Genomic DNA, 25902 nt, shown 5'->3' with positions numbered 1-25902 from the left:
AATCCCAATGGAAGTCAGCATGCTCTATTTCTTCTTCTCTCTACCTCTTGCTATAATTGAATATTTCTGGAGGATGTAGGTGAGAAAGATATGCATAGGATATTAAATACTCTTAGAGAAAGATCTAAATCTACTTATCTGATTGCTAGGTAAACAAGAGATTTCATTTCCTTTTCAGATGGTAGAGCCTATATCTGACAATGTCTGCTGCTGTGGATTGATACAGTCATTTACATTATGCCTGATTTTTCTCATGAATAACAAGTTTGTTATAATAATAAACTACCTTTTTGGCACTTTATATTATAGAAGCTAATTTTTGGATTCTATGCCTGTTTATGGCATTGTTAGGGAGAATAGTGTGCAAGGCACAGTGAAACATACATCAGACAGCTACTGTCCTATTAGTGGCTTTGAAATCATAGTTCGACTACCTGAAAAAATCCTGCTGATTTGAACTCTGTTTATCGTCAATTTTTGCAAACAAATAATCACTAGATTCATCCCCAAAAAAGTATAAATTGACCAGGTTCTGGTCCTTACTGCATTTAAGTAATCACTGAATCTGCAGCAGTGGTTAACATGCATTGCTTCTTAATGAACAACAATTCATTCAGTTTGAACTCTTATAGAAGTAGCTTCAGCACTTTGACAGTTTTGAGGTGTGTAAGAAGCCAGTATTGACCAGCAAGAACAGTGTGTTATTGATTGTACCAGACTAATAAAAGATGGCATCAATACACTGCAAAATGAAATCCTAAGTGGTTTATTCTGATCCTCAGATACTATTGTAAGGAGGTAGTTGAAAACTGAGCTTTTATTTGGGCTCTTGACTAACATGTCTGTCATTCCATGTTGTTGTTCTCCTTGCAAGAGAACTGGTCACTACTGAGGAAGAAATTAGTTTAAATGAAAATATAAATGTTTATTTTTAATTAAAGTTCAATCTTTCCAGCAACATTATTTTTTTTTTTTTTTTCTGGTCAAATGGTTATCTTAATGAAAGTTTTCAACGAGCTTGGATTATATATATATATACATATACATATATATATATATATAATATAATTTATTGTGAGAAAAATTAGTCTTTACTTGTCAGGCCAAATAAGAGCTGTTGGCAGATCATCATAACTGATTATTAATTCTAAATAGTTTGGGTATGGGATTAACTATTTCATCTCATTTGTTAGTTGATAGTGTAGCAATAAAGGCTTGTCTATGGGAGAGTTATAGATCCAGGCAGTTATTGCTCATCAGAGGTCTTTTAATATTTCATCTTATTAGCAATGTGTTTTTGATATGTCTAGAGCTATCCTGACAAGAGCAGGTCCCAATTTTTCTGTCATTTCAATAAACTAACCTAAAACCTGGATCTCATGAGGAATTTATATCCCTTGCCTGTGAAACTCTTCCTGAGCTCTCTCTCCCTTTAGTTTGTATACACATCTTGTAATGCCTCTGTGCTTTGGACTTTGGTCTGAGATCTACAAAGCCAGGAAAATCACCTACCCCTAAATAAAAGTTTCTGCATGTTTTCTGGTAGATAAACACCTATGCCCTGAACTCTTGGTCCCAGCTGACATCTTGGTTGTCAGAAACAAGAGAGATATTAAGACATAAATGAACACTGAATTATAAGAATTTACATATCTGGAGTTGATTTGAGACATATCGAAGGACAGTGTTATGACAGTTTTGCTCTTGAGCCACACTTGTCTCTGTATGAAGCCTTGCAGTGTCCAGTACTGACAATCCTGAGTTTTCTACCATGAGATGTGCTGTAGGAGTAGAAGTAAATAAACCAGAAGGATCTAGAAATATTTATCATAATACAACAGCAAAGTCATGCGACATACTTTTTCTCCCTTGAAACAGTAGACTTTCTGACACAGAGTTATCATCATCTAAAACATATAGGTCAACCAAGCTGTTGTTCAGTAAAAAACTGATTTTTGAAAAACATGTTTGGATGAACTCTTGTTAGTCACCACTGAAAATCAAAGAGGCATTCTTGAGTGTGCATGTGCATATATTCCCAGTTCAAGGCGAACAGAAAGTACCTATGCTATCTATAAAACCAGCGCGAGATAATTCTCTATACTCCATTATTTGTGATCTGTACTAGATCATGTGGGCAGACACCTTCTTGTTGTTGGGATTATTTTTAATTTCAGTAAGCATTCATAATTCTGTATCTCCTGATCTTTGATTTGGTGCTCTTTGACTCTGCCACATTGAAATAACAAGAATGCACAGCAATCTGTTAAATTCTGTTTTAAACAGAGGTAAATCTGACTTAAACATCTATTACTTATCAACTGAAATCAAAGCCATGCTTCTCACTTGACTGTTGTGCCATCACAGGCTTGCTGGAGTTCCGAATGTAAAAACACGGGGAGCCTGTGAGAAACTTCCACAACTGGGTTTCACAGCACACAGAACCTTTAATACACTGACATATGCACAGCTCTTATTTCATTGCACTGGGAGCTCAGAATAGACCTTCTGGGAGAACCTCGGCTCACGCCAGAAATCTGGATGTGCCTGACTCGCATTAAGAAACAGCGCAGAATTATTACACACCATGGACAGGATCGCCTTTTTCCCCAGCGCTGGTGGTGGCCTGCACAATGCCATCATCTCCTGAAATGAACTAACTGTGGCTAACAGCAATATTCTGCTCTTGCCAGGATCACTGTCATGTATCTCGTCTACTGACAGTAAGGGACGTTGCTTTCTCCTTGAAGAGCACTTTTTCTGTGTGTGAGCAGAATAGTGCCAGGTCACGGGTTGAAATTATAGCAAATTTTGCATATTTTTTCATCACTTTCCAGACTGAGATGTTTCAACGCCTTTGTGTTTTCAAAGCTTTATGTGAAAAAGTAGACATGATGGGATCTTTAAGATAGAGGTCCCTACAGCATTTTTCCTTTCAATAAAAGGTTGAAATTTGCATCAGGTGTTAGTTTAAATAAACAGTGCGGTTGCCTTCCTTTTTTCCCCACTTATATCTGCCTATACCAAGTGACTCCTGAGTATTTATTTTGGATTTGCAACAGATTAGTGATAATTCAAGATTTAAAAAGCTGAAAGCAGTATAATTCTTTCATTTTTGTGGGCTCATTGTTGTTATCCTGCTTGTTCTGAAGTGCAAACACTCTCTGAACATCCCATTAATGTAAGGTATCTTTCTTTTGGTCTCAGTAATATTTTGTTTTTCCTGGAAATCTTGTACAAGAAACATCCCACCTCTAAAAGTGCTCACAGATGTAGACACTAACACAAGAAACAAAGGATAATCCTGAGCGATAAGACTGATAGGGTGGTTTGGTAGTAAGAAAAGCCTCTGAAAAATGAGCCATGGATATAGGTTCTTTTCCATACATGTGTGAAAGTGCACTAAACCCAACAAAGCCTTGGCATCAAAGAATCCTTAATCAACATGAGATATCAGTGATTAGCAATGGCTGAAAATCTCATTACAATGGTTTTCTATCTTTGAATGTTATTGACACAACACTAAATTGAGATGCTGTACAGGGTCTGGCTGGGATGTTAACTTTCCCTGCAGCAGCCCATACAGTGCTGCGCTCTGCACTTGTAGCTAGAACAGCAGTGGTATCACACCGGTGTTGTGTCTGCTGCTGAGCAGTGCTGGCACAGCATCAGGACTCTCTCTAACCCTCCTAGGGGGTGGGCCAAAAAGTGAGAAAGAAACACCACCAGGGCAGCTGACCTAAACCACCCAAAGGGATATTCCATACCATGTGATGTCACACTCAGCAATAAAAGGTGGAAAAAGGAAGAAGAGGGGAGGGGTGGGCTCTCATTGCAAAAACGTCTGTCCTCCTCCCGAACACCGGCTACGTGTGTTGAGGCCCTGCTTCAAGGACATGGTCAAGCATCGCTCATTTGTGGGAAGTAGAGAGTAATTTCTTTCCTCTGCACTTCCACATAGCCTTTACTTGTTTTGTTTTGTTATTCCCTTTTCCCCTCCCTCTTCCCCTTTCCCTTTTTCCCTTTAGTTGAATTGTTTAATTAATAATATTTCGTTAATAATTTTTTTTTTCTCTTTAATTAAATCATCCTTATCTCAACCCGTGAGTTGTTCTTTCCTTTACTTATTCCCCTCCTCATCTGAGGAGGGGGAGTGAGAGAGCGGTTGTGGTGTTCAGCTGCCTAGCACAGTAAAACCACCACAGATGCTACACAAGAATGTGCTACCATGAACAGTCCCAGGGGACAACAGGAGTATTTTGGTTTGAAGAAGCCAGGACATTTCCTGTCAGCATAGCACCTTCCATTTTTCTTCAATATTTCAAGTAATAAATGCTAACAGTAAAGTCAAAGGTAGCCATTTTGATACCACTTTATAAACAAGTGTTTTCCTCCATCAAGTGAGTATCAGAGAATGTAATTTTTTGGTCCCAGTTTGGGGAAATGCCAAAGGTTCAGAACTTTAGTGCCTCCCACTTGACAACATTTTCCTTTCTGGAAGAGAGCAGTGGAGCTGTTGTGCTGACTCCTTGCTCTCTGGATGGCTGTTTGCTGGAGGTACCTCATGGTTCATGATGAGGAATTTGAGGGAAATCAAAGGACCTGCTTTCACATGGCCATGCAGAGGTATTTTCTGCTTAAAGGACAAGTCTGAAAAGATATTTCAGGGCAGTGGCAATACTGAATTACAAAATTGTGTTTCAGCAGAGCCACTCTGCTGAAAAGCCTCAGGAAATTACAAGAAAAGAATTGTGACAGCAGTGTGCCGTGGGAAGGGAGAGCAACCTTGCAGAAACCTGTGACATCAAATGCCCCCTTAGGCTGTGCTTGGTACCAGCGTTAGTTACTCAACATGCATGTGAAAAGATGACTGTACTGAAGACAACTCTGTGGGATCTCATGGCTGCATCTGGCCCCACAGCAACACAGTGCAGCAACATGGATGCAGAAACATATCAGGAAGCCTGTATCCACCCATACAATATGCTAGAGCTGCTCCTGATCAAAGATAAACTAGAGCTTAAAGTACATATACTATAGATTAAGTATCAGAAGGAGCTGACAAGGCAGTATTTTCAACGTTCTACATATATTAATAGGGCTAATTTAGACACTGTGCTTTAAAACACCAGAGCCACCCTCAGACACCCCTCTACTACATGGTTCTGTCCTCTTTGCTCCTTCCCTTCAGGTATTTACAGACAATGATGAGATCTCACCTGAACCATCTCTTCTCCAGGCTTAACAGTCCCACTTCTCTCACCCTCTCCTCACAGAAGAGATGCTCCAAGCCTTTTGTTTTCATGGCCCTACACTGGACTATCTCCCATAACTCTAAGTCATAATTTATAGTGTAGGAAGCAAACAAAGAATTATGTGTTTGAAATGCAGTCTTATAAGTGTGGAGAACAAAGCTTCTTCAGGGTTTGTGAAGACTACAGGTCTCCCACTCCTCTCTCCTGGTAGCTTCTGGCCACACATTTTTGTGTGAGTTTTTAGCACAGCAACATATGTGCAGTTACAAGACAACTGGAACTGTTGCTTGAGAAGAAAATATTTCTCCTTTCCTTCTCATGAAAACATCTGAAACAAATGGGAAACTTACATAAGTCTAGCTGACAAATTGGTCTGAGTTACAATGGAAAATAAGAACCCTTCTGCTTCAGGGGAAATTGTGTCTAAACACAAGATCCTGTGGATATTTTGCCTTGGTTTCTACAAACCTGAAATTGGGTGATCTCACTTCATATTTAACCAGATGCCATCTTTAAATAGATTGTCTTCAGCCAGACCAATAAGCAGAAATTAAAATCTCTGGATGACAAGAAGTCTCTCTCTGCTCATTCTTCCTGCAGTGTATTTGCAAGGATCTGCCCAGATTTACCATAGGATTGTTCACATGTATAGTAATATAAAATTGGGAACAGATTTTTTTAGTGATGTTTCAATATTGTTTGAAGCTCTTATGTTGAAGTTATCACTTATTTCACTTTTGTGAGTGCAGTTTACATATTCATTTGCTTCTTTTTTTTGTATCCAGATAATAATAGAAGGAATGTCTTTTACTTTTTCTCTGGAAAAACTGCACGTATTTAATAGCAGCAGCTGCTGCCAAAAAAACAAACCAATTAACTCCAGTGAAAAATATGGTATGAACTAAATTCTTAAGGAAAATTAATTGTTTACATTGAAACAGAGTTATTATGGATGACTAGAATGATTCTCTTTGATGATAAAAAAAATACCGTATTTCAAGTACCATTCTTACAGCCACTCTTTAGATGAAATAAGGCCTAAAAAGTGAAAATGTCAGTAGAGTAACATATATACAAGAAATTCCCTCTGAGAGCATAGGAATAGCAGGAAAGATAGACCTTACTCTTTTTAAAAATGTAACACTAGTGCATTTGTATTTATATTAAGACTGATTTTTGCCTGGATAATTTTGGATTCTTGTACGACTACTGCCAGACAAAAAAAAGCTATTCGCTATCAGGACGGGACATTTTTTTTTTTTCCTTTTTCTTGTTGTATTTTTTTGGTTGTTTGTTTGGTTTTGTTGGTTGGTTGTTTTTTAGTTTTTGTTTTTTTGTTTTTTGTTTTTTAAATCATTCTCCTGCATCAATTATCTTTTCAGTAATTGATCTCTTTCCTTCATTTTATTCTGTCTCTGTTTCCTTTGGAAATTGAAGGCAATGTTTATGTGTAATGTTGCAGGTGTAATGGGAAGACAAGTATCTACCGTCTTCCAAAAGACCATAAATTCTCCCACATTTGCTAATCAGCAGTGTGAACCATTTGAAAAGTACAGTTAATACTCAACATGTTGATATCATCCCTAGCAAATGAAAATAAAGTCCTATCTGAAGCAAAGGAAGGTGCTGTCTCCTGATAGTAACACCGTCCTAATGGAATGCCTCCAGGAAAAGATAAAAAATTAAAAATTAAAAATACAGATATGATTGCGAGATCAAAATGGGATAGTATCTTCTTGCCTTTGGGGATTTTATGTACCATAATTTGACCTGGAGGTGCAATAGTAAATTATAATAAACACTTGACAACCGTATTAGTACAAGTTTTCTCAGCTACACTCATACCTCTCCTTGCCATTTTACAGACATCACATTGTGTGAGATTTGGTTCTTTACAGAAAACTGAATTGCAGGTCTTAAGGTTATCATAACCATAATAATCTTAGCCACAAAACGATTATGACTACGGCATAAAATTCCATTGGGGCAGAAAAGAGTTAAACAGTTCAGCAAATCCTTTGCATTAGGGCAATTAAATCTACAAAAAACATCTATTTTGTCCATTCTTTTTCTCTTCCATTAGGAGAAGATCTTTTTTTCCAGTTTCAGGAAACTGAAATTTCCTTTTTGCCTACTGACACAGAAACTGTTATAGTGGTCGTTCCTTTTACACAATGTTCAAGTGCACCTCCTTTATATACTCTATCTCTCCCATAAAACTGCTTGCCCAGACTTTTCCAGAATAGTTTCTTGTAAAGACAGTATTTAGAAATTATTTTAAAAGTTATTTTTGGGACCAAGCCATATGGAGCAATAATTGTCACCTATCCAAATTACCAGGAACATTTGGGACTTCCTGTCTAAACAATGGAAAATGAAGCCAGTGCAGATGTTCACACAAAGAGCCCTGCCACCCCACTCCACACCCAGGGAAGGTGAGCACACTTCTGGATACAATCTTGTCTCTCCAAAATGCCTATTACCATTGACGATGCCAACAGAACTCACAACAAAAATCACTCGGGAATGCTCATTTCTCTGAAGGCATATGAAGACATCAACTATTTTTGCCAGCTTTGTTATTCTTTTATATATAATTAAAAATAAAAAAAATAAAAAAGTGGAAATGACCAATTATAATTTGAGAGCTAAACACATTTATAAATCTGTTATGTTAAGAGTTAATCAAGCTAGCTGTTCAAAGCCAAATAGATTCATGTGCTTATAGCAACTTAAATATGATCAGTGTTAGACCATTTTTTAGCACAAACATAGTCTGAAATGACTTTGCTGAATTTCTAGATCCATGTCTCAGAAAGCTCTGTAAACTCACCATTGCTTGGATGTATTCCCTAGCATTTAAATCTCTTGTCCTTGGGATAGCAGCTGCTTTAAAAATAATAGACAAGGGATTGTCGTATCTAATGGTGAATCTTAAATCTTGTTTTGGTTTCTTCTGTTGTCTGAAAACAAAATTGTAATTTGGAATCTAGTCTGAGTCTCTGAAATGTAAATAACAGGTCTATCAGGAAAGCAGCAGTAGTACTACACGATAAATTTTTATAGCAAAATCAGACTGGCTTCAATACTGTAAATAATTTTTATATGCCTTTAGAATGTAGCTGGCTTGTGGGCCTTGCTGTTATATATCTAAAATGTTTTAGGAATAAAACAAGGATGAAAGTTCTCTGTATCTCTCAACATGAACATTTTTTCTTAGACAAAATAATCGGCAAGACCACCCAGTCACTTACTAAGGGAGTTGAAAAGTAACTTTGCACCTGAAAAGGAGACTCCCTGTAGCCTCTTTTTTTTTGTCAGCAGCTTCTCATCCCTCACCATGTTCTTTAACATTCACCCATGAGAGGGAAACAATGAATCCTGGTAGTTCTGCAGAAGGTGAAGCACAGGGACATACAACATAAGCAACAATGTTCTACACACAGAATGAACCAAAACTAGTCTTCAAAGTAAACACTTCATAACCTCTGGATCCAGTCCTGTAAATTTTGCTATCTAGAGAAATTCCCAGCATTCCCTTCCCACCAAGATGGTGGCAGGAGTTTAACCTTCTGGCTTACAGACTGAGAACATTTCACACGTTTTCATTGTTAAGAACTAATAATGCAACATGTTTTATTCTGCCATTAGAAATGAATCCAAGTTAATCTGAGAGCTAAATGAAACATTATGTGCACAAAAATTCAAACGGCTTCACAGCATGACTCAAAAAATTCTTGTCCTTAGCAGCAAATCCAGGAGCCTTGTCTATAGGTACTGGTAAGGATGCACACAGGATGGATAACGGCGCATCAGTCAATATTTTGGGCACACAGTAGGTACCATCTTTGCTACAAAGAATCAATACTTGCCAAGATACATCACACAATTTTGTCAGAAAATAGATAGTCTGTCTACAGGGCAAAGTTATGATATCTTTTGAACCAAAGTGTTTGCAAAGTGAAATTCTTCCAAGGTTGTTAGTATTAGCCAAAGGTTGCTAATTAACAATAAAACATACTGAGCATATGTATAAATATATACATATGCATATATACACATATACACATACATTTACACTTCATGATCTTCCATCCCAAGAGAAGTTAATACGGAGCACTTAAAGGCAGCATCAAAGATGTCCACAAAGTTTTTGGCTTTTATAACTTCACCTTTATGGTTGAATGAAAGGTGAAGCCAGCTGGAAATAACTGAGCAGCAGAGAGCCTGGACAAGCCAGCCACACCCAAAGCCCTTCTGCTCCTTTGGAAGAAGCAGCTGAGGCAAATGGAAAACAGAGATCATCACCTTTACAGTCCTTTCCCAGTCTGTGAGCGCTTTTCTCCCTGCTTTCTTTCTTCCATACAAGCAAAAGCTGCATCACTTGAGCAGTGAGATTGATAGGGACTTCCATGGGTTTCCTTTGCCAGTGCTGCAGCTTCCCTGTGCCACCAGTCACCCTGCAGCGTGGATTCCACCTGTCCCTTCATGTGCACTTCCATCAAAGCTGGAGGAAAAGTTCATAATTACTACTTTATTCATTCTGCATGGAGGGCTTGTAAAAATAAGTACCCTGGGACTTAGTCATGACTGCTGTTTCAGACTCAGAACTTCCTGCCTGTGTGCCAGGGGATGAGAGGGACTTAGGAGGAAGTGCAGCACTCTAGATGGTCCTACAGGATAAGTAACAGATTTGAACTTCTCACTGGAGTTAAAACTTTTTATAGTATCATTTCTGCTCTCTGTCTGTGTCTAAATGTAGAATGGAGCAGCAAGAAATGGTCTTTCCCACAGCCACCTGGCTTAATCAGGGAACAAGGCCAAGGGAAAGCCATCAGAGAAGAGCAGAAGATCACATAAGGAGCTTTAGTGGTCTTTTCACACACTATTAAAAAAGTAAATTCCCAGAAGGTTGATGTTTCTACTCATGCCTCACCACACGAATTCAAAATGAAGTTTTCCATGTGGCAGGGGAAACAGGCAGGACAGGAACCCAACTGCTCTCTGAATAGCAGCCATACCATGAATGATTACTTGCTATCTTCATCTGTTGACAGAATGATTTGAGTTGATTTAAATAGCTCCCAGATGGCTGGCTTAACACATAAATCTAATATGCACCCAAGATTCATCACGCCTTTACTGATTTCTCAGTCTACCTGTCATTTCTGAGTAGTTTGGTTCTCAGGTCTGTTGTGTACGTTAGCTGAGAAACCATGTGAACTTTCATTGGACTGCTGTTCCTCAGGCCACCTCTTCCTATTACTAAGGTGAAAACTAACTGCTTCTGCCCATTGATAATAATAATAACAAAACATAGTGTTATCGCTGCTGTAATAGCTGTAGGAACAGAAACAGTTTTTTATTTCTTTGTGTTCCTTTAATTCAGGGTTTAATGCCCTTTGAGACCTACCAGCCAGTCGCCCAGGACCTGGATTCTGGAATGAAACTCAGCATCTTCCCATGGCATCATAGTCCTGGCTATTGAAAATAATAATAATAACAACAACAACAACAATAATAATAAAGAAGTAATAGAATATAAATGTAAGTTTTGAGAGTCCTGACCTTCCTTCCAACTCAGTCTGCATGCAAGAGGCAGGACTGTGCATTGGACCTTACTAGGTCAGGTTTTTTGATCAAATAGAAGAAGAAATAACTTGAAAATATGTTATGTTCATCTAGAAGCACAATGCTAATACAGAGTTCAAGAAAATATTTAGAGAGATGGAATTTTGTACATCCTGATTTTTTAGTTCCTGAGGTATTTTCCACCAGACTTGCAAGTTCCAATATACATCCATAGACAAGCATTGTTGGAACTTGAAAGTCTGTTTGGAAACCACCAGATAAAAGTCAACTTACTCTCAGATCATCTGAATCTTCAAGACAGCTATTGTGCTTAAGATATGAAGATGTTACTGGAGCATAAAACTTTCATGTACGAGATTACATATACTGAGAACAAACACAGTTCAGAAAGCATGAAAACAGTTTTATTAAGGGCAAAGCTTCTTCACAACTGTATAGCTACTGTCCATTTGACTACACAGCATGGAAACACCAGTCCAAAGAAGTGCTGAGTTCTGATGTTATTTAAATGAATTTTTGAAATTTGGCCCTATTTCCCTTGACTTCTAATCCATATCCGAGTTCATTTCTGTACCTGTCCACTTTACAGCTTGTGCCCAATATCATTAGCTACATCCAGCCTCCAGCATCCTGAAATAACATGGAGGTCATTCAGCTGTACACCACATTGTTCAATAATGAGATTAAGGAATTACGAGAAAGACATTCAAGTTATAGACATAAGAACAAGATATTGCAATATAAGGAAAGACATGGATTTACACCACACAACTTGCTTCATGTGTCAAAGAAGCCTGTAGTAAATATGAAGTAGCTATTCATGCTCTGCATGAGCAAGGAGTAGAACAATGCACTCTGTACTCATTGTGGGGTGATCCCATGTACATATGCACTTCTCACCCTACCTCACTTTGCAATAACTTTGCCTGATTTTCCTCACTGCAAATTATCCACTAGCTAGATCTTGGACATAGCCAGGGGATCTCAACTGATATTTTGAAAAAAATATCCTGCAGCACACTTAGTCTAGCTGTGATTAGTGTGGCCCCGATTTACTTGTTCTAAAGGGAGAAATATTTGTAAATGCTGCTAGCCAAAAAGAGCAATTTACCAACAGCTGAGTTTACAATTTTCTCTCTTGCTGGAGATGTCTTGGAAAGGAGTGAAGTATTTTGTATTTTCTATTACAAAAATATAGTTGGAAACCCAAGAGTAGCTACGTGCAAGACAGTATGTGCTTTTGTCTTGTCAAGTTTAAGCACTATAGATTTTGCTATAAGCTACATGTATGCAGTCCATATCATTTCTCTCAGGTTCTTACCACGGAAATGGTTCACAGATATCAATAACATTTTAAGTATCTGTGTTCAGAAATACTTGGCTTGTATCCTTGTTTTAATTATAAAGTTAAATCATTTAATCCTTCATAACAAGAGAGTCACTGAGAGCTTATTTTCTTCTTGATAAGCTCCTGTAAGTCAACAACATCAGTGGAATTTAGAGATATTAATCATAGGGGGGGAGAAGCCCCAGTTCATGGTCTAAGAGGCTTCACCAGGGGAAATGGTACCAAACTCTGCTCTTACTGTGTATTGCTCAACAAGGGCAGGATGCAGTCTTAAAATACTCCATCACTATGGAATACACATCTCACTTCAACATGCTAGTCAGTCAGTCATACAGCACAATCCTCATTTCTGAAAGACAGACCCATGTTAAAATCAGCTTTCTCAGTAATTTGGAAAATGCAGCCTTGGAACCTCTGACTGACCAGAGGCAATTTAAAGAAGTTGGGCATGCTGTTTACCCCTCTCCAGGGAATGCCAGTGTTCACACTATATATGGGTCCTGCGTCTCACCCTCCTGTGCTAACATAGCTCCAAAGACTGATGCAGCTGCATGGAGAACCATCTGAATGCACACTAACATAAACGTTTAGATATAGGGTCCCATGCAGTTATTTTAAATAGAGCTGTCTTGCTTGGCAATGGTGACCTAGAACTACAACAGCTTAGCAAGAGCTGTTGAGTGGCACCCAAGTGCAAGGGTGGGCTGATGGGGGCTTTCTGCTTATGGTGAGGGTGAACAGCATTTGATTAAGAGGAGACCTTGTTTTGTGTCTTTTCTTTACAAAAAAATGTTTTCCCATGGTAGACAGAAATGCAAATTCTTTTCAAGAAACATATGAATGAGTGTTAAGTGGGGAGAAAGGGGAAAATACCACTTGTAGTGACCAAATCACCATAGTATATGGAAAGTTTAAGTTCATGTAGATATGGCACGTCTAAGACTCATCTCACTTAACCCATATCTACATTGAAATAACTCCAGTGAAATTCCTGATGATTTACACCAGCTTTACAGAGCCCAGCCCCCAGACTGGGAATGTCACCCTGTGTCCCAGTGTCACAACAGTCAGGATTTCCAACAAAATGTGGTGCATCCTGACTGGGGAAGTCGATGGCAGTCTAAAAGAAAATGACAAGCTCTGCACAAACACATTAACTGAACCAGACATTATCAGGGAGGCTACTTCTCCAGAAACAATTAGAGCCCAGTGGAAAAAAAAACACAGCATGCTTCATAATTTCCACCCAATTTCTATGCAGTTGGGAGCGCCTCACGTCCAAAGAAAATTGTACTATAATCACCCAGCCTTGTGTGGATGTCATGCCCTCTAACACATGCAAACACCTTATCGAGTTATCCCAGCGTATCCTTTCAAGGACTCTGGAGGCAGCTGCCACCCACGACGGCTCTCGCTGCCTGCAGCATTCCAGGCTCTCACACCTCCCTTAATACAGTAACAAAGACAGCTTGGCTGCCACGCAGCCTACAGCCTGCTATTACAGCTGCGAAACAGCTAACTTTGGCAGCCATATATCATTAAGGCTTTGTTTAAGAAACTCTCAGAATAGCTTTTCACCACGAAGCTGCTAGCGTTGTGCTCACGAACCAGCACAAAGGAGCGCAGCATCAAGTGTGCTGCTGAAAGCAGTGGCTGGGCTTTGGAGGTGGTCGAAGGAAAAGGGAAACCTCCATGTGCTTATGCCACTAGTAATCACTTAGCAATAGCTCCTCCCTGGATGCCCAAGGTTTGCAGGTCTCGAATCAATAAGTGCATTTTGGCTCTTCTCGTTTTCAGATACTAGTAAGGGACCGGAGGAGCCCAAGTTAACGGCTGAAAGTCACTGGGCTGAAGGCAAATTGTTCTGAAATGGGACAGAAGTAATGCATGTTGAAACCTGGGTCTATTTACACAGCAGAGCTCTGCTGTTATTGCCTTCGGGATACCACCCTTACCCCATTTCTCTCCCCCCCTCAATAAAATCCTTTTGTCCTTTAGTGGCGGAGGCAGGTAGTTATCATAGAGAAAATGGGCCAGATACACCAATGCAGTTACAGAAAACAAAATTCTGCTTGCACTGAGTACACTAATGATGACAAGGCTCAGTACGTGTGCATCCTTGCTAGGATAGGATTTTCTACCAGCACTTGTTTTGCAGGTGAGTGGTGGCAAAAGCGAGCCTGGGCTAGATGCACACAAGTGACAGCCCACTGCTTCCCTGCTGGATCAGCTCCATGGGCTGCAGAGCAAAGCGGTGGCTAGGGTAGTGGTCCCAGCTTCCCCACCCTCTCCAGGCTGTGACTCGCTCCTCTGCAGTCAGAAGAAAGATCTCTTTCTCTTCTGGTCCTTTCTTTATGTGTTACATCCCTACTTGTATGCACATGTGAACACATGCAGCCTTTCATAACTCAGTCCAGACATTGTTAGGAATAAAATCAACAGTGATCATAAACAAAATAACAATCTCAGACTGGGGAATCCCTATAATTGCAGTTTTCCCCTGACTTGGAAGATCATCTTTCATCTACAGGCCTCAAAGTGGACTTTCTTTTCTGTGTTTAGGTTCATGCTCCTTTGTATCCACATTTTGCATTCCCTGACACTGTGTGTAGAAAGGGCTGAAGTGTTTCATTTGGACTCAGCTTATCTTCTCATCCTGTTCTTAAGCAGGCTTTTATGAAATACAAGTGACTGTTTGAATAATGATAAATGTATAAAATACAACTCAGAGGTCTTAGGAAATGCCAGAAATGAGGTTTCTTTTATCGTCTTAATTTGATCCCATTTGCTTTAGTCTTTAATCAATGATGACACTTCTGTTACTTTTCACAGAATCACTTTCCTGATAATTACTAGCTGTCACTGCAGCCTTTAGGTTGACACTACAAAAGGGACTTGGATGCACAGAGAGGATTAAGATTGAAAGAAAAGGCTGAATTTATGTACCAACTCCCAATGTCTGCTTTCTTACTTAAACATTGCTGAGTCTGCCAGCACCTGGCTGTTCCCTTGAAAACTCAAGAGGGGAAGCTACATCCCCGGTGGGCGACAGTGAATCTGTATCAGAATCTGGTCACAGCCTGGCAGAGGTGTAACTCTGGCTGGCCAAGCTTTCTAAGCACAAAGCAGAGGGCAGGAACGTGGAGCTGGAGGAGGTGTGGAGGTGTCACTGCCTCTTCTGGCTTCAGCTTCTTCTAAGGCCAGCTTGCAGTGGTAATGGCAGCATGTGCCGCAGTCAGTATAGGAGAGGATGTATGGCAGCCCTGCATCCAGGCTCTGCCTCAGATCAGTGCCAGAAGTGAGGGAAGCACAGCTAGAGGCCACCTATACAAAGGTCAGAATAAGCAACTTGCCTGCATCAGTTTTGTGGCCAAAATGAATCCAGTAGCTAAACACAACATTTGTGCCAAATCTACTTCAAGACAACTCACTGCACCTCACTGCCTAATTTATTCCTATTGCAGTAAATGAAGCAGGTTGCTTGACAAAAGAAGTCAAAGTCATTTTCTGACCCTAGTGTGTACTGTACGTCAAAAGAGTCAGTGGTACCTCGAGGAGTTCATCAGTACCCCTGCTGCCTTCACAAAAGTCACCATAAAAAATATCAACACCACCTCATAGAGTCATCAAATCATAGAATCATTTTGGTTGGAAAGACCTCCAAGATCATTTGGGTTAAAAAATTAAAGATCTCCAAGATCCTCTGGTCTAACCATCACCCTGCCACCAACATCACCCCCTAAGCCATGTCCATAAGCACCATGTCCAACCTTTCCTTAAACATCCCCAGGGACAGTGACTCCACCACCTCCCTGGGCAACCCATTCCAATGCCTAAAAATAAAGCAGATTCTAATAAAACAAATTTTAAGACCCTTTGGCTGTTGTATGAAAATACAAGCACATGCAAATATAGGGAACAACTAGCAAATGCGCATTTGCTGCTTGTTTGTTTGTTTGTTTTTAATAAAAATTATAATACTACCAGAATAACCTGCTGAAGCCTTCATCTCCCAGCCCAAAGTGCCAGAGCACTTTGACTGCTGAAGAAAAGTGATACAGTTCAAGAGCAGATAGGATGCTGTGACATTGCCGCTTCATCTTTTTCTCCTGGGAGCAAAAGCAACATGGGGAAACTCTCCTATCTGCTAAAAGTCACTGTGCCAGAGTCATGGCAAGCCTGAGTATGGGACACTGGAAATTGGCAAAATTCAGCATATTCATAATGTGAAGGATTTCACCCACTGGTAGCATTTCAGTTGCTTTAGATTTGCATGTTAGATAGCTGGGACCCTTGAACATCACAGAGATGTCTTCAAAGACATACATATTTTAATTAGATTCTTGCTGATTTAGGAAAATGTGTTTTCCATTTGTGGGCAAAGCAAGTGCAAAACAGTGAAATCAGACAAGTACTATCACTGGGATCAGTAAATTAACCTTTCCGAGGGTGGAGCGCTCCGGAGGACATGGTGGAGGTTAATAACCTTCCTCTGTGATGCTCTTCTCTTGAACACTCTGTGCTGGCAGTTTGCTCCTGCAGTGCACAGTGAAGACAGCAGTAGGGACAGCTGCCAGATGGTAATGGGCCGGTACTCTGAGCCTTTCGAAGTCTGTTTTACCCTTCAGCAGGAGCTGAGAGCAGGTCTCAAAAGCAGAGGAGGAAATGGTGGCACTGACTGTGCCTGAATATTAACCCACTGATCTCATTCCTTACACAATATACAGATGGTCTTATATGTGCCACTGAGTCCAAATCTAAATACCTGTGAATGGTAAGCATTCCGGTATATTTTTGGTCAAAAAAAAAAAAAAAAAAAAAAAAAAGGTCCAAACTAATTTCTCCAGGGCAATTGTTCACAATAAAAGGAGATTTGGTTCCCCAGACTATCTCAAAACCACAACGGAATACCATAATTTGTATTTGTTGCTGTGTAGCTACACTGAGTCTGCCCCTGCAAATAAAGCAACACCCTCTCCATGTGATTAATTTTTTTAATTGGTAAAACATTTTCAAAATATTAAAACCCTGCTATAGCTATGTTTTACTTGCTAATTGTCTTATTGAAAGTCCTGTGATTACATCAGATAATGCAGAAGAAAAATTATTGGACCTACACAAATCTCCAAAAGGATGCCAGTTCTCTCTCCTCTCAAATTTTTATCAAGCCACTAATTATTTTTCTCTGTCTGCTGATCTAAGGGAATGAATACAAAATGAATAGCCATGAGGAGAGTCCCAGCAAGGTAAAGAGAAGTCCAGCTCCAAAGGAAGATATTAAGGAATCAAAGTTTTCTAGGGTTAAAAATCAAGGATATATCTTAGTTGAAGGGACTGTATGAAATTCAAAGTACCAGGGCAATTTCCCTCAAGCTGGAAGGAGGAAGGTCTCCAACATTTTGACCCTCTATATATTACAAGAAATGTTACATTTGGCATTGTTAATACTTAGCTTAAGCAGCCAGGTAACAATTGATCTGCTTCATCAAGGAGAGATAATCCTACCACGGTTAGGTTTAATAAATGCTACATTTTATAAAATTTTAATTGCCATCCTAATATGACCTCCAAATCCCTCTTCAAAGTGTTGCAGATAAAAACACCCTGCTTGGTAGCATCTCGTATTTGGACTACTGTTCCTACAGCAGTAGAACCTCATTTTAAGGAGTGAAGACTGCATTTCTGGAAGCAGCAATACTGTAAGTGGGAAGGGGAGAAGCCATGCTGCAGGTCTCTCTGCACTGTCAGGTACTCTACTTCCTTGCTGTAAAGGACTGAAGACCCAGTCCTTGGATTTCATGAAATTGAAAGGGTGATGGGCATTACTGTGTGCATTTATTGTTGTTGGGGGATCTCTATACTTGACGGGTGTCCAGTTGTTGGATTATATCTAAATTCAGAATCTTTGTGTTGTACTCAAAACTTTCTGCTTGAAGAAGACAGATATCTGCTGAATGTTCCCAGCGTCCTGAGAGAGCACACCCAGAAGTGAAGGCTGCTCTGTAAATGTGGAACTACTGGGCAAAAAAGAAACATTGTCCCTTTTCTGGTCTGAGCAGGGTAGGTGCCCTCCAGCAAACCAGTACCACGATGGCCTCCTTTTCCCTCTCCCTCTGGGGGTGCAGACAGGGACTGTCCCATGCACCCTGCTCCATCAGTTGCTCCACCACCCCTGCAGGCATTGTGTGCCTGTGGCCTGTGCCTGGAGAAAATGTGCTGGGTCTCCTCTCTCAGAGGGAGAAGCCCAGGACAAGTACAAGACCTGCACCTCCAAAAACCAGGAGGGAGAGAGGATACAAAAGAGTGTCTTGAAAGGCAGTGCTAGGAACAAACCAAGAAAATGTGAAAGCTTGAAATGAGGTTTATACCGTGTTGTTCAGTGACTCTAGTTCAGTGCTAACCTCATTTGTGCTACTGAGGGAGTGGAGATACATCAGAGTTACATGGGATAAAGTCTTTCTCATCAGAGCTCACTTGCCTCTGAAAACTACAACCCCTTTTTCCTCTGCTGTTTTCCAGCCAAAGTGAAGGACGAGGAGGCTGGACAATGCCAGAGAGATAATCTCTTACAGGTCTTTTATTACACAGCACACACAGTGGATCACATCCTGACATGGATTTTCTTTTTTTTCTGTCCCCAGTCTGTTTTCCTTCCCTGAACGTGAAAGCTATGAAATCAACAACAGATGACAAGTGGGTTTAATTTGTGAAGTAAGAGGAAGGTAAGCCTATCTGGTTAGTTAACAATTAACAGTTCCAGACTGAAAACAGGATTTTGTTCATTTCAGAAAACACCTGGGGCCATTTGCTTTGCACTAACATATACAGAGATCTGGAATGTACCACCTTATTATCCTGGTGCTTATCAGTACATGCACGAACGTTCACATGTAGAGTAAATCCAGTTATGTCTGGATGCCTTTCTTCTTTGCTTTATGCAATTATGCTGTTTAGTCATGAATCACAGACCTTCTAATTAAGGCTCAAGGTCAGAAAAAGTGGGATGGAAAGTGACCAGACTTCTAGCTAAAGGCCTTTAAAGCTGGCAGTTGTTTATGGGAATTGCAGTGCACTTTCCCGAAGGAACTAGATTGACAAGTCTAGTATTAACAGAGCAAAGTTAATTCCTCTAATTTCTCCCGCATTCTTTGCAGGCTGTTTCCTCTAACCGTGGAATTAAAGGTCACACACTAGCTCCCTCCTGCACTACCTCAGCCATGCCCTATCAGCAGTCAGCCCCAGATCCGGCTGGGGGAAGCAGGCATGCTCACTTACTCCAAGAGTCAGCAATTCTTTAGCATCTTGATCCATTGCTCAAGATGATACAACATGTTTTCCTTGCTTCATGTGTTACTGGTGGTTTAGTAGGCATTAAAAAAAAAAAAAAAGAAAAGAAAGAGAGAGAGAGAGAGAGAGAGAAAGATGTCTTAGAAACCTGATATTTCTTTATCCAGTCTTACATTTTGGACAGAATAATTTTCCCTGTGAAGTTCAAGGGTCTGCCATTGAGCTGTAGTTTCTGATAGCCAGTGACCTCCTACAGTTCCTGTAGCCTCTCAGTCTCCAGCAGCTCAGCCTTCTGAGGCACCTTCTTGCCACAGCCACTTGGCCCCTTCTCCTCCTTCAATTTATTGGAGGCCAAGTATATGGAGTCTTTGCCATGTTCTGCAGAATTTGGGAGGAAATTGCCTCTTCCTTCTGCAGGTCCTGGGGCAAACATCAGATAAAGAGCCACCAATGCTTTGGCCATCATGATGATTGAGGACTTCTCCCCATAAAAGGCAGCAGCTGCCATGCAACAGACTTAGTTCTGCCTCAGTTATACGAGATATAGGAAGAGTGAGAAGTAATATCCTGATAAATGTTAACAGGTTGTATACATCACCATTGTTCAGCTTATTACCATGGGATGACCTTCGTTACCTAATAAAGAGCCCATGTGGAGAAGCACTCCTTTCCTACCCTGCTGTCTAACCCTGGTCTTCCCTTTAATGCATCTCATAGGCAGAAGGTAAGATAATTTCAGTGGGCAAGGGTGGAATGTGCTGCTCACCAGGGTTTGGCCTGGAGCCATGGCTTGTGGGGTGCAGAGAGCTGACCTCCAAGGGGCATCCCCTGCTTTGCCCTTCCAGCCAGCCAGGGCTATAAAGTCAATGCAAGGAGCAGAGAAAGCTGAGCTCAAGTTACCTTCTCTCTGTTCAAGGGAACACAGGGAGTTTCTGCCACAGGTGGGTCTTGGGACACAAGCTGACCAAGGATCAGAGAGACTTCTGCCTCCCCTCCAATCCGTCTGAATAACATTGGTACTTGGAGGGAAGGTAAAGTAATCCCAATGGTTTTGACCAATTGAGAAATTATGAGGAAAAGAGGATGTAGCTAAATCCAGCTTTGGTTGTAAGAAGAAACATGTGGAAAGAAAATAACAAGAGAAGACTGGCTCTAGATATGGTAGACCTCCCTGCTCCAATGCCTGTCAAATTTTATTTATTTGTTTGTTTGTTTGTTTGTTTGTTTGTTTTCCAGAAGACTTTTGCATAATAAGAAAGAACAGAACTGTTCTCAGCTGTGTCCCATGTCTAGCCATACGCCTTGTCATGTCTAAATAAACTGGCAGCTGACATTTTAGCTGTTCTTAGCCATGGGGTTTCCAGAAAGCAAAACATTTATTTTTCCCACTTTGTGTGCATGTGTGTGTTAACATCCTCTTCATAGAAACTGCAAATGAACTGCAGAAACAGACAAAAAAAAAAAAAAAAAAAAAAAAAAAAGCAAAATAAACTGAACTTGGGAAAAACAGGCTCATGGCTGAGGGCAACTTGTTTCCACAGGGAAAGATGTGAGTTGGGGTTCCACAATTTATGTGTTGAAAATGCAACATCCTCAATGTCACAGCTATACCTGGGTTTGGTGATGGGTACCTTGCCTCTCATTATGCCAGCTTTCTCTCTGTGGCTTTTCTCGTGGTATAGCTGATCTGAATTATTCTCCAGCATGGAGGTGAGGTGTTTCTTCATCCAGGTGAGCTCAGGTACCTAAGAGAGCAGCTGGACTTTCTTTGCCTTTCACTCATCTTCCTCTCCAGGTCCAGATCCTGCTCTCTGATGAGAGCAGTGCCACTTGCCATGGTTGTCCCTCAGCCAGAAGACTTCAGTCAGCACCTCAGTTGAATGCATTTTCATGCCCACAGATGGATGTTTGTCACCCCTGGCAATGCCAAAGAGCTGATGACAACCCAAGAACATCAGATCTTGGAGCCTGCCCAGGTCTCAGTTAAGCAGCCAACTCCCTAGACCCACTTCCACAAGCGTTTCTGAGATGTCATGTTCTCTTAATTGCAGGGAGTTTTGGAGTCAAGGCAAGCTCTGGTGTCCTTCCTCTGAATTAGGACTACTACTCATGTGCCCTGGACACCAAAACTGGCCCAGCTCCTTCTTCACTGAGTTTGGAGGACACAGCAGTGTAACATAATGTCTCCTTCCACAGATTTTCTCAGGAATCTTACAAGTGGATCTCTCTGGACACAAATACATTTGTCAGTCTGTCTGTGGGATTTCTTTCACTAAGTGAAACTGCATGTGGGACTTTATATCTTTGTCATTGACAAAATATTCTTGGGTCTTCTCCCTTGCTCATCAGAAAAGGAAAATGTAAAAGCAAAGACTATTTAAAATGTGATTAATGGACTAGTCATTTGATGTAATGCCAAAATCTTGGCTGCTCAGAGCACAATTTGGTCACATGTATAAATCTTGAATTACTCCCCCCGTCCCTCCCTTGTCTGTGATTACACTCTTTTGAAAACAAGTTGTCCTAATTCCAATCAGAATTTGCCCTTCCTTTGAAACTGTCACATATTGTTGTTGTTAATTGCAGGGGTATCAGAAAAGCATTTGGTCTTGTCCTGTTATAGCTCTGGGACATGTGCTGCTTGGTTAAAGAAAGAAGCTAATTCCTAAATTCGGTTGGTATTTTTTGATTTACTTCTTGCATGTTGATGTTTGAATTAACTTTGCTTTAAAGGAATGATTTTTTTCCTTCCTTCTTTTTTCACGGATGAATTATAATAAGAGTGACCTGATGAAAAGCAGTAGAATGGAACAAGAGAAAAAAGGGTCTGGCAGGCACAGCATATGGAAAATAAACCTGACCTCTTGCTTAGTGGGGCCAAAGTTAATGGTTATAGACAGTCTTTGTTCATGGAACATGTTCTCCTGCTCCGAAGAAAGCAAGCAATTGTTCTGCTAAATTAAAACTTAATGTGAAATAAACAGCCTTCTTTACAGGAAGAGAATTCCCTGTTCTGCAGAGTCCCTCCAGTCAGCAAGGAGTCACTTCTTGCAGAAATCCTGACTCCTGCAGGCTTCGTGTCTTTCTGCTGGACCACAAAATAATGTCCAGGACATCTGCTATGGCAATAGATGTTCATGATACCTGATGTAAAGTGAGATTTTTATTTATTTATGCATGTATTTATTTATTTATTTATTTATTTATTGCAAGGGGGGAAATGAATGAATTCCACAGAAAGAGGGTGAGTGCACACAGCACCCTCATTCCCTACTGCTTTGTCCACATCGTGTGTCAAAACTCTGATCACGCAGTGAAAATTCCTGGGCACAATGACAGGACCTGTCACTTCATCCCTCATCTGTGTTGGGACAATGTTGTAAAAAGCTAACACAAGCCACCGAGCACTCCAGCTGATAAGGAAGACCTTTGATCTTTCTTTGGTGTTTTCTGGGAATGCTCACTTCTGAACCATGCTCAAAGTGGGGGCAGCACTGGGGCACCTCTCCTTGAAGCATATTAACATATTGACCTCAGCCTCTTTGTCCCAGAGTCAGAAGTATGATATGGCTAATGAGTGGGATCAGCAACAAAATACCAGCCATGGGCTGGAATAAAGGAACAATGTCATATTGCCTGTTTGATATTCCATAAGACCTATCCTGGCAGCAAGCTAGGGAGGACCAGCTGTCATTTCAAAGGCAAGTAACTACTTCTGAGCCGTCGAGTTTATTTTCTACTTTCTATACATCTTTTCCTTAGGAATTTCCCCATGAAGATACACAGCTTCTCAAGTGCATAAAAGATTTCATATGATAGGGCATTAACCTCACATCTTAGAGAATTAGCCTGAAAGCACATTAATCCCACCATTAAAAAATGTGCACTTTTTTCCCAGTGTAAATCCATCTAGCCTCAACACCTAGACATTAAATCTTCTTAAGCCTCTGCCTGACTAAATATCTCCATAGTACCTGATGCCCTCTCTGTATGATAACATGCAAACTGATCAGTCACCTGCTGAAGTTCTCTTTGATAAGCTAAATCATTTGATTTGCCCTTCATAACTTCATAACTAAGGTAATCTCAGCCATTCTTCCTGCTCATCTGGAATTTTTTCCTTTCCCCTTAAGACATGGACACAGGTTCTGGACACAACCCTGTACTTGGACAGCCTTTCCCTGCAGCCTGAACAAGGTGAGCAACTTTGTTTGGTCCTACTGCATCCAGGTACTTGGATCCTGCATAAAAATACTGGGCTGTCTCTTGCTGGCAGGTGGATCTTGTTAGCTTCATCTAGGATGTGAGAAGAGTTAGCTTCTTTGAAAGAGAACAAACAAGCGGCTCGGACAGAGGAGATCCATGCAGAGGAACCCCAGCCAAGTTTGGAGAGAAAACTTTGGCTGCGGTTTGTTTTATTATTGTTGTCGTTTGAATTGCAAATAAAGGCCAGGAAGGAGGCAAGTTTGGGCTATGTACAGAATGCGAGTACTCTTTTTAGAGCCTGTGGGAACATTGCCTGCTCACCCCCACACACAAATACACATGCTCAACTCTCAGGCTTCTCAGTCCCTGCAACAGATGAGTTTGATGAGCCACTTGCAAGGGAAAAGACAGAACTCCAGATGCAGATAAAGAAATACTGGTGACTGAATTATAGACTTGAAAAAACAGAGACTTTATCTGGGGATAAATATAGGTTGTACTTAATGCACAGCCATGTGAGGTGCCTGAAGTTGTCACACAGGAATGTACAAATCACATATAATTCTGCTCCTTTGGCAGAACTGGAAGAACTAGAGGGCAAATATAATGCCTGCAACAGAGATGGCCAAGCAATGCAGCTCTCACTTTGTGGGGATTGCCCTCTTCTAATGATGTATGGAATGGTCATCTAGCAGAGTTATCATAATATTGATATCACAGAACAGGGCTCCACTGCATAAGTACAGGCAGATGGTCATAAATATGCAACAAGAACAGGATTAAGGAGAAAAAAAAAAAAAAATGTATTATCTTAATACAGAATGACAGCTCGCCACACACATGTGCACACACACAGCCTTCTGAGCTTGTCAATACAGCCCTTTGGGATGTTAACTCTTGAGGATCTGAACATTTCTATTCCACAGTAACCCCACAGGGAAAAAAAAAAAAAAAAAAAAAAAAAAAAAAGTCATATAAGTCATATGCTGCAATACCCATAACAAAATCTTCTGACCTGCTTCAAAACAAGCAATGATAAGTAAGCCTTGCGAAGAAAAACTAATACACTATGAAAAAGTCCAAAGACTGGGGGGTATTTAATTTCCCAGGGCTTTGATGAGTAAATTTTCCACTCTCCACAGTGCAGGTCAGGAACCCATGTCCATTCCAAAGTGAACACTATTGTTTTCTGATCTTTGAACCCTAACACCTGTCAGTGCCACATTCCCAGGGGACAGGACTGGGGCTGGTATTTCTGTTTAACAAAGAAAATATTTACAGACTGATCACTCCCTGAGCAACATCCATCCTGTTGAACTGCTAGAAAAGTAATTTAAGTGCAACTGGAAGATATTAGGGAAATGCTGCAGATCTGAATGTAATTGGATGTCTTTTCCTGTCACACTAGAGATATCTGATAACTCCACTTACACTGGGTAGCTACACTGGATTTGCGGGAGGCAACTGAGAGAAGGGTTTAGCCCCAGTAACTGGAAATGTAGTCCAATTCTTATTAAAGCTTCAGGAATTCATCTTTCAAAAGCAAGTTTCCATGACACCTTATATTTTCTGTCATAATTCTTTGTTTGTGCAGAAGAAGGCTGAAACAAGAGCTTTCTATAAACAAGGAAGTGGCCTAACTCTCTCTCTCATGCAGGAAAAGCCAGAAAAGGACATCTCCAAAGCCAGTTGTTCCCTGGAGCGTGCCAAACACCCACCCCCTTTGAAAAGCAAGCAAAGCCTTTGGCTCTCCTCTCCTGCAGATCCGCACGTAGAGCAGGACCTCCCCCAGGAGGAGGGCGGGAGCCCATGGGGCTGTCCTGCCTCCTGGTCCCTCCCTGCATCTCCGTGGCACAGACACAGCTCCGCTGGGCTCTTCCCACCCCAAGCCCCCTACCGTGATGTCCCTTGCTGTGGGTGGGCTTCACAATGGAGAGTCTCCTGCAGGGCCTGGGCAGGATGGTGCTGGGTGAACGGGAAGGACATGCAGCACAGACCTTCCTCTCCCAGCAGGGCTCTCACCCACAAAGCCTGACTTCATGTTTCGGCTCTCTGCAGGAAAAGGTCTCTCATCCTTAGGGTGGTGAAGCACTGGCACAAGCTGCCCAGAGAAGCTGTGGATGTACCATCCCTGGAGGCATTCAAGGCCAAACTGGATGGGGCTTTGGGCAACCTGGGCTGGTGGGAGGTGTCCCTGCCCGTGACAGGGGATTG

General features: G+C 40.9%; 1 long non-coding RNA gene across 1 annotated transcript in view; it reads right to left on the bottom strand.

The window, feature by feature from the left end:
- LOC118156615 overlaps positions 1-25902 on the bottom strand; it is a 37822-nt gene that overhangs the window by 3431 nt on the left and 8489 nt on the right. Inside the window, exon 3 of the long non-coding RNA XR_004746340.1 lies at positions 1650-1781. This is a non-coding gene — a long non-coding RNA (uncharacterized LOC118156615). The remainder of the gene's footprint in view (positions 1-1649; positions 1782-25902) is intronic.

This window comes from Oxyura jamaicensis, chromosome Z (genome assembly GCF_011077185.1).
Source record: "Oxyura jamaicensis isolate SHBP4307 breed ruddy duck chromosome Z, BPBGC_Ojam_1.0, whole genome shotgun sequence".
Classification (NCBI taxonomy): domain Eukaryota; kingdom Metazoa; phylum Chordata; class Aves; order Anseriformes; family Anatidae; genus Oxyura; species Oxyura jamaicensis.
The sequence above is the reverse complement of the archived record's forward strand: the minus strand, read 5'-3'. Positions and strand labels throughout refer to the sequence as shown.